Here is a 14251-nt window from a genome sequence, read left to right as displayed (position 1 = left end):
AATAATGTGATAATACAAAGAAATTTGCCGTGTTTAGCACTTTAGCCCGATAAAATTGAATTTTGTACATATAATATTGCACTTGCATATGCCTAATACCCAGAGAACAAAAAAAAACCACCAACGCTTGGTGGTTCAAGTGGTAAAGAGCTTGTTCCCCCTTAAGCAAGGTCTCGAGTTCGAGCCTTGTGAATGGAGCAGCCAGTTTTGGGAGAGCTTCCTTCCAAAATGGGGTTCGACCCGGCTCGAGGGATTAGTCCTTGCCTACGGGTGGGGGATACCCTGTTCTAACCAAAAAAAGAACAAAAGAAAACTGGGGAATTGATCTTTCCAAAGCCTATGATGGATTGAATTGGAAATTTATTGAAGATGCCATTTCAAATTCCCATTGAGATAATTAAGCTTATTATGAATTGTGTAACAACTACTAGCTCTTAGGATTGTCTAAATGGGGAATTAACAGAGTCTTTGACTGCTTCTACAGGGATAAGACATGCTTCTAGAGGGATAAGATAAGGGAATCCTCTATCCCTTATTTATTTGTTCTATATGGAAAATCTATCTCATTTGATAACCTCTGCCCTCTGCTGGGAAAGTTGGTCAGTAGAAGAGAGTAAGAGCTTCAGGCTCTGGCCCCTTCATTTCACATTTTTATTTTGCAGATAATCTCATTTTATTACTTGTCATCTCTCTTTTCATGCATTCAATAAATCTTTGGTTGCCCCAAAAAAAGAAAAAGAAAACAGAGTTTGCATATACCTTAAAAGGAACAAACAGAAACATAAAAGATCAAAGTGGAATTATCGCTCGCTGAGTCGCTGTATTAAAAATGAAATATTTATTAAAGAAAAAAGTTCATACAGAGGACTTTCTTTTCTAATCTTGGTACGGTAGATGGCCAAAGCCTACAAACTACAACTTATCTACAAAATTGCCAGAGTACATAAACCCAAGAGCATCATTCCCAAACATGAACACCCAGTTTAGCATCATGCCTAAGTCCTAACCAGGGAAGGCAATCAGCATTCAGCCACCTCCTTTAGCTCGCTATATTCGTTGGGATAAACTACAAGATCAATCACCATAAATTGAAGTCTTGCAGCTTTTGCACCATAAGCATGGATGGTTTAATAACTCAACCATACGTCCATATCACATTCAACATAAAGAGCATGAATACCGCTTCTCCAGGCTAAAATTACATCGTTAAAGCACAGAAGGAATCCCGACATTAGTAGAAAAATCATTCCAAAAATCATTCCCTGAATTCTTACTTCCATTGGTGTTGAGCTTCAAAAGTATGAATAGGAGGAGGGCACCATTTTAAACCAACAGACAGTTCTCCTTGGACCAATTATTTTGCATACTCAATAATACTGCACTGCAGCCTATTTAGAAGCAACATAAAACACAACTTCACATTGCCACTGCCAAATATACCACAAAAAGTGAAAAACCAACGAGTAGATGTAGAAATGTGAACTTTAGCTTTCAGATTAGCAGCTATAATAAAAATTACAAGTAAGCCTGCTCCAACTTTGAAGAATCACATCAGTGTAAAATGGTCTGAAGGTTCAGTGTGCAACTTCCATCCAGCACTAATAGGATCACTATTGTCATCTGCATACTTAAAGATTAGTAAGGAATTTCCAATGACACACGGCCCACAAGAACTTCTATTTTTGCAAGTTTCCCCTTCTGCTTCTAATGTCCTGTTGTTATATCAGCTAGGTGCAGGCTGCCCTAGCGGGTTTGCTTTATTGTCTTCTTTTCTTGTTCCTAATCGAAAAAAAATTCTTCTCCACTCGCTAAAACTACCAGGCATTTTTTTTTTTTTTTTTTTAAATTTCATTTTCCCTTACATGTCATAGAGAATTTTCATTATAAACAAACAGTCGAGGAAAATGGGTGCCCAAAGAACAAACCTGGTCAGCTGGAGCAGGTGGTTTCTACCTGAAATTTTGATCTAATGCAGCTGCATTCAACATTCACTAGTTTATTGAAATCACTAAAGAGTAAAAACCAGTCAGATATGTAATATAGATAGAGAAATCACAAGGTGTACCAAAGACTTGCAGAAACTAATGAGCCAATTCTATGAGCAAAATTGTATCGCTATTGTTGAATTGTTGCAGGGATATGCTCTTCTGGGTCAGTCCACATTCCAAGCCCCCCTAATGATAAATTCAGTAAATATGTATCTGAGGGATAAGCATAGATAAATGTTGAAGCAATTACAGATGATTATATGTGGATCACAGCAAAAGAGCCTAGACAGCCAGGAGTCTGACAATTAAAGAAGACCACAGTACTAGTTAGCATAAGGGTAGTTGAAGCAGAATAGTGGCAAAATGAATTCATCTTCTATCTCCTACAGCTCTTTAATTCTGTATGTTGCTTTCACTCCTAAGACAGTATCACAAAGTTCATTCTCAAATATTCCACAAAATGCAATTAGTAGAAATTCATCTGAAAACATGACTAAATACGAGAAGAACTAAGCCAACTAAACTTATCTGTCCTAAAAAGCGATAAAAGGTTAGCAACTCTAATAACCTCACAATATAACATTCATGATAAAATCTGATCTAAACCTGCTGTTGACACTAATTTCTACTGCATTTTTAGTACATTTCTCTCTACATTTTGCTTAGTTGTTTCCTTAACAATGTCATTTCTAACTTGTTTTGTGTTTTTAGGTAGTTTTGAGTTTAGAAATGGAAGGCAAGGAAGTTATATGAGCAGAAATGGGAAAGAAATGGAGAAATGAAGCTTTCCTAATCCTACCAGGAAAAGGAGTCCCAGTTGAAGTAGGAATCCTAAGTCAACTAGGAGAGAGCTCGGAAAAATGATGTTCGGAAATGAAGAATTGACAGAGTCCCAGTTGGACTAGGAAACCTGATGACACTAGGAGTCCTGATGCTGCTAGGAGACGTGGTGAGACTAGGAGATGCTATGTTTGAACATGACTCAAGATAGTTCAAGAATGTTCTAGATTTATGAAGAATTTCAGCAACAATGTATATGGATTTCGAATTGGCCTAATTTGGGAGAGTCTGGCCTGAAGTTTGAAGCATGTGACTTGCACATGAGTCTCTAGATCCTTCTTGGCGTCTTGGAGGAGTCATTGGCCCATTTTAATTGCTTTTTGCCGTGAAAAATAAAGGAGAATATCAAGGAATTTTGGCAAATATATTTTGGGATTATTTTCGGATTTCTAGGGAATTTTTGAGAAGAAAATATAGGAATAAGTATTGAAATATGATTCCTAATTCCAAGGAGGCCAAAATAACGTCTAAGTACATGGAAGATTTCAGCCAAAGAAAAGTTACTTGCTCTCTACTTCTCATGCAATTTTCTTATTGGTTGAGTGATGCAATTAAAGAGAAACAAAACCGAAAACAAAAGATGGTGTTCATGGTTACACTTTTTGATCAGCAAGAAGCTTCAAAAGGTGGTGGAATGGATGATGGCTACGGCAAGGGTGCTTGAATGGAGAGGATGATGCTTCACGGCCTTGAACTTGGAACTTCTTGAAATTGCCGAAACTTGGAAGAGAAGGAGAAGTGTTTGTGGCTTTTGATTCTGAATTTTGTGGTGTGTAGAGGAGCTTCACAAACCTCCTTTATATAGTGAACGGCAAGGGCTAGGGTTCCCTTGAATATAAGAAAGTCGGATTTCTATGAATTTTGATTTTAATTTTCTGTTTTGGATTTATGATTTGCGATTTCTTGTGATGATGAATTGTTGATTTTAGTTAGGTGATTTTCGAACACTATGAAGCATGTTTTAGGTTTTAGGTTCTCTAATTGAAAAATTGCGATTTCATTATGTTCTTGCATGATTGTTAATTTCGAGCCTCAATCCCATCTTTTATGTGTTAATTGATCATTGGATGCATACTTAGGTTGATAAACACGTAATTGAATCCATATTAAGGTGCTAGCGTTCTAGGCTTTAATAATTTCGGTGGAAAACCTAAAATTACTTAGGTAAATTAACAATGAGTCTTGCATGCTTGATTAGCGTTCTAACTTGTGTTCTTGACTTGAATTGATCAAACTTCCATGATTCTTAATGCGTTGGAAAGTGTTTTTGTTAGTGATTAGCTACCACTAGTAATTGCATGCTTAATAGGGTTAACTATGGTGCGTTCATCTAGTTAATTTAATTAAGAGAAGTAAAAAGAACTTTGTATGCGTTCATCTTTGTTCTTGATTGATTCTATGCTTAGACATATTTTGATTCGCATGTGATTTGATGTTTGAAACCTTGCCAACGTGTTAGTAGTAATTAATTACATCTAAATTCGTTCCATTCATTTAATTCTACTTGATTCTGGTTTTGATATGTCACAGTTGTTAAATTAAATAAACACTAAATCCCCTTACTTGTATTTTTCGTAAATATTGTCTATATTATATAGTTTCCTTGGTCTAACATTTTATTTTTCAGAAATTAATTAGGCCCTAATCCTCGGTTGAGAACGATCCCTACTTATTCTTACTACATTGATAGGGTTTTAAATTGAGCACTAATTTTGTGCAGGTCACCTGCCTTTGTTCTATTGTGGCATCTTTTTAAAACTGCATTACTAGTTGTAAAACAGGCACCTCATTAACACAAGTTTCTGGTTCTAGAAAGTGGAGTTAAACCAATGCATGCTTCAAACACAACCATAGCATTTCTTATTATTATTATTATTATTATTATTATTTTGAGAATAACAACTTTCTGCTCTAATTAAATTGACATAGAAGAATAAAAAGAAGAAAACAAAGGTTAGGAAGACTCATCTTGAGTTGCCTTCAATATGTTGCAAAAGTATCATCAGGGTTCCTCCCGGTTTGGCAAAGAAGGATTGATATTGTTCTCGTCCTCCTCAACCGGTGTCAAGAAATTAAGCAAATATTCGGCTGCCTCAAAACCAGAGTAGTCAGGAGTAGGCGACCATATCTCAAATTCTGGGGAGGTCACACTCTTAGTATTTAGAATTTGATCAATATCAGAAGAATGGCCAAGAACAGTAGCTAACCCATTATTGAGAACATCAGGATCCAGACAAATAAAATCATCAATTGACCCAAACATCACCTTAGCCATTGAGGATTCTGTGGGTATGTCATGTTAAACAAGTGGGGATATAATATATATATATATATATATGTATATATGAAAAGCAATACGTAAATAAATACAACTAAGTAGATTAGGATTCACTAACTTGATCTTGGGAGAGAGGCTCGCGTATGCAGCGCAATGTTCTAAGACAGAAATTCATCCACACACTGATGCTGTGGTTGATTGTAGATGTTTGCCATGCAGGATACAACTCTCGTTCTAAGGCCTTGCACAGATGCCTTGAAACCTGGCAAACTTCACTTGTGTTTCTCTAAAGTAATTTTCGAAGAAGATGTCGTTCCCAAAAACTTTTGACGTTCTTTTATAGAGTTCGGAGAAGAAGACGCAACTGAGAATACCTTGTGTAAATAGATACTTTATTCAATAACCTCAAAAGTAATATTTGACCAATATAAAAAAAAATTATAATTAAATAACTTTTGAAAGCTTTAAAAATCACAAGAATAATGAAAATTGCAATAAAAATTTGTAATTTTGCAAAAAAATAAATAAATTTGGAATTGTGAATTCCTTTCTAAAAGGGGAAATAAGGAGTGTGGATTGTAAATTTGGGAGTGTGAATTTCCGGAATCGTTGAAAATAAAACATTTGAAATTAAAAAGAATCTACAACGCCTCTCGCTCTAATCTTGCATAATCCTTTTTTAGTCTCACAAATGTAAATGTTCTTTCGCTAAGTCTTGTCGATAAACATGTCGAACGTTCTGAACAAAGTAAATATCTATAAAGATGAGGTTTAGCTTAGTGGGGTGCTTATATAAATAATACAAATAAATTATCAAAAAAAATATTTAATGTTTAATGCATGCGTGAATGAAATGCCAACTCAAGCTCCACTCGTTCTCTTACTACGTTTTCTCCTATGTTAGTCATCTTGTTTGCTCACGATATTCAGACCTGAAATCCAATGAGATCATTTTATCAACACTCTTGGTTGAAGGGGCATACTTTCCCCGATTTTGTGCACTTATGAGATAATCATAGATCCTGAATGCCTCATGACTCCAAACTCAACTACACAAAAGGATTTGTTTCTTTTAATTCATCTGGATACCAATGTTGCTCGTATCATTTTACATACACTACGTTCAAATGCATACTCCCCATGCCTCTCTATGTATTATGTATGCCAATTTGAATATCAACGCTCGTAATATGATATTCAACACATGTTTTTATATAAAGCGACAACACCCAATATGTAATTCAATTAATGGCAAGCAATTTACAGATTTCAATAATAACCAAGGACTTATAAATCGAAAATGTCGCCAAAATATTGGCGATAATTTTGTTTTTTTCATATGGCGATATTTTAGTTACCTCCCAATTAAGTTTCGTGAGATTTTATCGAAATTTCCTGAAATCTCGCCAATATCGAGGAAATCTCAATAATTTCGAGAAAATCTCGCCAATATCTTAAAAATCCAGAAAATATCGGGAACTTTGCCTCGATATTAGCATTTTTTCAGCAAATAATCTAGCCAAAAAAATTTCAAGGCTGGGTTTCGAACCTACGCCAACACCAAATAAATTGGAAGCCTTTGCCAATCCAACCAAACTAACACTCAGTATGCATGCACCTTGGATTATATTTAAACCATCAGCTCTTTCTTTATTTGCTTTACCACCCTGTTAGTTTCTTACTTAGCTAAGCTCTTATCACACTCGTACTCCATATTCCCAAAACGAAATTAAATTAATTAAAGCTTCTAACAATTAACAAAACCCAAATTTCTTGGTCAAATTTTGACCAAAAAATAAAAACCATATTAGCCAAACAATTATTTTTCTCTGTAAAAATAAATGAAAATGTGTGATTAAACATGGCTTTCATTCTAATTAGATTAGTTGTACATTGATGTTTCGGTAAATAGACGTAATAAAATGCAAATTATTTTCAACTCTATTACACATAAACTAGGATGTGTAAATGACTATAGGTGTAATTTCATGTTTCAAATGGTGTTCCAATCCATATAACATCAAAAGTTGAGAATTTGAGATGTATTAAGTTAAATGTCAAAAATCTTTATTTTGTCAACACATATGAATTTATCTTATTTCACTACAAATCCATACGCAATGAGTTTGCTCAACATTTTATTGATATAAATACAAGAGATAATTGATCAAATAAGCATTTCTTGAAGCTTAATTTCAAATTTCCATATTTTTATATAGATTTCCGTTTTTTTTTCAAATATTTACCGAAATCGATATTTCCATCGAAATTTCTGTTTCCAGGACCATCAATATTTCCTCGAAACTCGATATTTTGGTCATTGATAATAACTATTTAACATTTATTAGAAAATGCTTCCTGAGAGACCCTATATGGAATAGCTTTAACTTCAATGCTACTCAAGGCTAACAACAATGCGACTCACTTTTTGAAATCTTTATCCTTCTGCTCATTTTTGGATGCATCACCTAACTTATATTATGTGCAATTGTGTGTGATGTTACAAACTCCCAAGATTAGAAAATCAAGTTTTAGTAAAGGAAAAGTAAGAGTATCGTTGATAAAATGATCTCATTGGATTTCAGGTTTGAATATCATGCGTGAATGAGATGCCAGCACTCTTGATACGATACTTTTATTTTATTTTATTTTATTTTTTAGGATTTAGGAAAAAAAAAAGTAAGAGTGTCGTACCTAAAAGATTGAGTAACTCCACCCTAAGCTAGATTGTTGCGAAAACAAAATCTAGAAAACACCTGCAAGTCTAGATTTTTACAAATTAACGGTCTAGACCCTTTGGAAGCCAACACCACTAAAATGATGATATTAACAATGATAGTAGTGGGTCGAATTTGTGTTGATTAATTTAAAAGTAAATTAAACTAAAGTGCTAAAAAGTAAGCTAAACTAAACTGACAAACATAGAGCTTTAATCAAATGAGATGAAAGAGTGTCAAGGCATCGCACCTAGCCTTCGAAGTTCAGTGCTAACCACTACTAACAAAACTATAATTACCCACATATTTTAATCTAAGACTTACTCCCACGGATTTCAGTGTCTGAAGGCTTTTATTCACGGTACATGCACAGATTGATTTATCGTGCTGTTTTTTTTTTTTTTTTTTGAATAAAGGGCTGGTGCGGCTGCCCTCAAACCTTGATTAATGAAACTGTCGAATACAAGGGGGGGGGGACATTGAGCCTAAACCCCTGATTACAATAAGCATCTAGATTATTTTCCAAAATAATATCAGAAAGCTCTTCAGGAGACTTGTATTCTAACAAGCACCAACTAGCAAAGAGTACACAATTAGCTACTCCATTTGCTTTAACATAGCAGTGACACAGCGGAAAGATAACTCGATATGTAACTCGATTACAACATAACATAATTACCAGTTTTAGCACAGCTTTCCTCCTATGTTGCCGCCGGAGAATAGATCTGGCGACACTTAGTCTCACCCTGCCACTAGGCGGTAGCGACCACTTGACGAAGCAAGGAATTAGTGTCCTACCCAGAGCAGACAAGGCACTTGGAGTGCATACACAGGCACAAAGCCCGACTAGTTCTACACAAAAAGTGTAGGATTTTATTGGTCGCAAAAAATGCATCCAACCTGAAAAACATAAAAGTAAAATGATTGCAGAAAATAAAATAGCTTGGGCAGGACCCAAAAGTTGGGCCCCAACCCTAACATAGACCCATGAAGCAAGGATATCAGAGCCATGGTTTAGGGCCCAGCCCAATTCTGATCCAGCACTAGCCTTCGGTCGCCGCCAGCTAAACCGGGTCGCAACTGCCTGAGACGGATCGCGCCTACCTGCATCGGACCCTCCCCTGCGTCCGGCCACCACTTGCTTTAGTCCTCTGCTGATGTTGGAGTATCCTCTGAATCGGATCGAGACCTGTAACAAATCGTGCCCGACCACCGCTCCTCCAACCCAGTTGTCCGAAGACGCTGTTCGCATCCACCATCTTCGTGCAACCCTCTTGCAGAACGTCCCCCCGGATCTAGCCTCTCATCTGACCCGCCACATCGTCCTGCCAGAGCTGTACAGTACCCACCCCGCCATTGCAATCCTTGCCACCGGACACTAAAAGCTTCGATCTGAAGCGAAAAAACCTCGATCAAAGAAACGCTGATCACTTAGCAATAGATCCTGTTCGATGACAGCGTCCACAGATGCGCCGTCGGACAGAGGTAGAGACCCTTTTCTAAAACCCTACTTTTGCCGTCCAAAGAGGAACCTCTGTGAGAAGTAGGTTAACGAGAGAAGGTTGGTCTTTTCTTTTTTAATTTATCGTGCTGTTTGGAGGGAAAAATTTATACCAAACTACTCTAAGCATTGAAGTAGTAAAATCTATTCATGTATATCATAAATTAGCAATTCAATCAACCCACTTCACAACCAACTATTTATGATCATTTTAGTTTATATACACAAATATAAGGATCCAAACAATAAATTTTATAGAATTTCATTATTATCATGAATATCATAAAAATGAATACACCATCAAACTTACTTGCAATATACATGATGAGATTAAGAGAAGTGGAAATACAAACCTGAAAAGAGAATCAATAACAATTATATGTAAAGCATCAACAACTGGTTTAAGCTGTGATCAGAAGAACAGAAGAAATTGCAAACTTTGATTAGTCTGCTAATTATAAGCAGAATTGCCTATGAAATCTGTGTGAAATACATACACATTTGCAACTGATATCCGTGTGTATTTACCTTGATAACCAATAATTGCCATTCGATTGTTTACAAGGAATTCTGTCTCTAGTCTCCTTTCTCACACGGAATTCAGTAGCTAGTTTTTTTTTTCCCACACAGATATGTGTCTACATTTCACACAAATATTTGTGTGTTACTCATTTCACATAGAAATCTATACTGAAAACTTATTGTCACGAAAAGCAGTCCTTCCATAATTCACTTAACATAAAAAATTAACTATTTATAAATAAACTAATTTATAATACTTACAGAAATTCGTGTGAATTGATATTCACACAGATAACAGTGTGAAAATATATTACCTTTTACACATAAATCTGTTACTGTTGTTTATTCACAAGGATTTCTGTTGATATTGTTATTAAATGAATTATTGCGGGTCTAATTATACTTATTTCACACGGTTTTCTGTTAGTATTTGTATTTCGCATAGATAATTGTGGCTTTTAAATAATCTGTGTGAGTTAAATCTGTGTGAATTGTTATTTTTCTAGTATTGAACTAAACTACAAAAGTATTATGAAGATCCTTTCATTTATATATATAATTTCATTGAGAAGAATATATAGGGCATGACATCTAAGACGGCTCTACCGTGTAGGATAATAATCACTTACCAAATATCTAATATGTGACCAAATTGCTACACATCTAATCAAAAATCAAACCGATCCATATTGTGAGTCTACCCACAGAACTCATACCGGTTTGTTTCTTCCCTCTATATGTTAAAAAGATCTAAAACTTTGGCTTATTTAAAGTCACGGGTTACAAAAGACTTGGAATTTTTGGACCAAAAAAGACCAAGATCGAGATTAGGAAACAACAGCCAAAATAGAGTAGGTGAAACTTGAATAGAGACAAGAACTTGAATTGAAGAACAGAGTAGGTGAAACTTGAATCCGATAGTATTATTATTCATTATTAAGTAAACAACTAGTGTAACATTAGTTGTGCTACTTATCAGCATAAATGAACTAGCCTTATATACTGTGTATATCAAGTACCAATAAAACAAGCTTTTTGAACTTAATATTTGTACGTTGCAATTAACTTATATATATAGAGTTGTAAATTTTAACCTGATCGAATTAAGCATATATGTATGAGTTTATCTGTTTAGAATTCAAATTCAAAGTTATGGTTATTCAGACAAATTGGATTAAGATAGGAAGTTACTTTGACAAGGAAGTTCCTTGATGGAAGGAACTGTCATGTAACTATAAATGTCAGTTTATAAAACTGAAGCCTCCACTGATTTTGATTCCTGCTGGAACACAGAACCATTCTCATTCTATTTTGTCCCATCAAGCAAATTAGAGAAGATATAGTCTATATCTAGGAGAAGACATAACACCAGCCAACCAAGTTAAATCACAACATCTGCATTTTCATTTTATACATTTGATCTAACATTTGTGTTAGTTTTCTTTCGTTACAAGTTTCATGTACTTGATTTTTCTAACAAATGGTATCGGAGCACCTATGTTCAGATTTAGATTGATGTATGTTTAATTTTGTATTTGGTTGGTATTCTGGGATTCAACATTCATATCAGTAAAATTGTAGATAGGTTGTAAACATCATGTTATTTATCCTATGTCAAATTAATGATGAATACAACACTATTTATGGTCAATTGTTTAAACTTCATGGTTATATTTGAATATTTGTGTTTATTATATCTGGATTCATAGTCTACTGCATATTTCATATAAGTACCTGATGTTGCCACATTAGGCATGTCTATATTGATATATGCAATGGATCAAGTAATATATCCCTCACTAGAAGGGCCCTTCTAGGAAGGGATCCCTTTTTTTGGTCTTTTATAGGAATAGGACATTAGACCAATTTTTATATACAGGGCCTTTCTAGGAAGGGATCCCTTTTTTTGGTCATTTCTAGGGATAGGGCATTAGACCAACTTTTCGATCATATTTTTGCATCTCAACTATTCAGTTTTTAGGTCCTAATGTGTAGATCACTTCTGCAAATTTTTAGCCAAATTAATTATCGTTAAGGCATTCAAAATGGTGATTTAAGATTATAAGTATGAACAGTTCAAGTTTGACAGATTTGGTTCGTCTGTTGATTTAATCTAGTGTGATACCTTAACAATCACCAATTTGGCTGAAAATTTGCAGATATGATCTACACATTAGGACCTAAAAGCTGAACGGTTAAGATGCCGAAATGTTAAGGTATGTTGAAAGGCTTGAACATGAACATTGATGATCCTTTTATGGTGCATATGATTAGCACATTGATGAATGCACTGGCTAGGATGAAATACAATGGACATGGAAACATAAGAGAGTACATTACGAAGGGGATTGACATTGCAGGAAAGCTGAAAGACTTGAACATGAACATTGATGATCCTTTTCTGGTGCATATGTTGTTGAACTCTTTCCTTGATCAGTATAGCCATCTAAAGAGCCTCTACAACACACAGAAAGAAAATTGGAGTCTTAATGAACTGATTTCCATTTGTGTATAGGAAGAAGATGAAATGATCAAAAGGGGAAAGGCAGTCAGCATCAACTACATATCCAAGCCAAAGAATAAGAAAGACTTTGGCAACAAGAACTCTAAGGCTAGTTCTTCAAAATCTGGTGTGAAGACTGATCTGAACAAAAACAAGTCTCTCAACAAAAATGGTCCAATGAAATGTTTCTTTTGCAAGAAAACAGGTTATTTCAAGAAGAACTGTGAGGGTTTCAAAAACTGGTTGAACAAGAAATGTACTTTTTTGTTAAAATAAACTTTTACTTTAGAGTCTCATGCATCTGTTAATAAAAATTCATGGTGGTTTGACATTGGTTCACCCATACTATTGTTAATTCCTTGAAGGGATTATCAAGCAAAACAATCCTAAACTAGAATGAAACAAGGGTATGCACTGCAAATGACCAAAGGGTGCAGTTCAAGTTGTAGGATGTGTTAAATTAGTATTAACTAAGAATAGGATTGTGTTAGTACTAGATAAAGTGTATTGTATTCCCTCAATAAAGAGAAACCTAATATCTAGTTCTAAATTTGTAATGGATGATGCTTTCAGCTTGTCGAGTAATAATAGGGTATGTATTTCTATAATATTCATCTTGCTTTGGTGATGCTACTTTAATAGATGGTTACTGACATGTAAATTGCATGAATGCAACTACTCAAAATCATCAAGTTTTCAATATTTCAAAAACCGTTGGTGTCAAAAGAAAGCAAAAACAACATAAATCTTCATTTCTTTGGCACAAAAGGCTAGGACATATTTCAAAACAAAGGCTGCATGAGGTAGTGAAACAAGAAATTTTGCCTGCATTAGACTTTAATGATTTTGAAACCTATGTGGACTGTTTGAAAGCAAAACTAACAAACCGAAGAAATTTAAACTCCAAAAGGTCTGCGAACTTGCTTGAATTAATCCACAAACAGATGTTTGTGCTCCATTTCCTATAAACACTATATGTGGAAATTCATAATTTGGGGCTTTTATTGATGATTTTTCAAGATATTGCTTTGTGTATTTAATTTCTGAAAAATCACAAGTGCTTGATGTTTTCTAAATCTTCAAAACTGAAGTAGAGAGACAAACAAAAAGAGTTATTAAAGCCATAAGGTCAGATCGAGGACGTGAGTACTATGGTAAATATTCAGAAAAGGGGCAACATAATGCACCCTTTGCTGCATATCTAGAATAATGTGGCATTGTTGCTCAATATACCACCTTTATATACACCACACCAGAATGGTGTATCTGAAAGAAGAAACAGAACACTAATGAACATGATTAGAAGCATGTTCTCCATATCAGGATTACCAAGGTTCTTATGGGGAGAGGCTTTGAAAACAGCAAACTATATCTGTAACAGAACACCAAGCAAGGAAGTCAACAATACTCCATTTGAAAACTGGTGTGGATACAAACCAAGCCTCAATCATTTTCATGTTTGGGGCTGCATGGCAGAAGCAAGAATTTACAATGGAGAAAATGACAAGCTTGAATCAAAATCAATAAGTACACACTTTATTGATTATTCAGAAAAGGCTAGGTGATTTAAATTTTATTGTCATTCAAGGCATAACATAATTTTAAAGACACATAGAGCAACTTTCTTTGATGAGATATTTGTTCAAAATGAAAATGTGCCTGCAGGAATGTAGAACAATAGTATCATAACATGGAAGAATGGTTTGTATTTCCATAAATGATGTAGACATAAGATCATTTGATTGCTACATATATGTTTCAGGAGCCAATCATTGAAAATTAAACTCAATAAGTCAATGTTGAAAAACCAATCATTGAAGATAATCATCCTCAAGAGAATATAGATGTGCCAGAAGCAGTTATTCAAGAACAACCAGTCTTAAGAAGGTCACAAAGTGCAAG

This window comes from Rosa chinensis, chromosome 4, assembly GCF_002994745.2.
Source record: "Rosa chinensis cultivar Old Blush chromosome 4, RchiOBHm-V2, whole genome shotgun sequence".
Classification (NCBI taxonomy): domain Eukaryota; kingdom Viridiplantae; phylum Streptophyta; class Magnoliopsida; order Rosales; family Rosaceae; genus Rosa; species Rosa chinensis.
The sequence above is the reverse complement of the archived record's forward strand: the minus strand, read 5'-3'. Positions refer to the sequence as shown.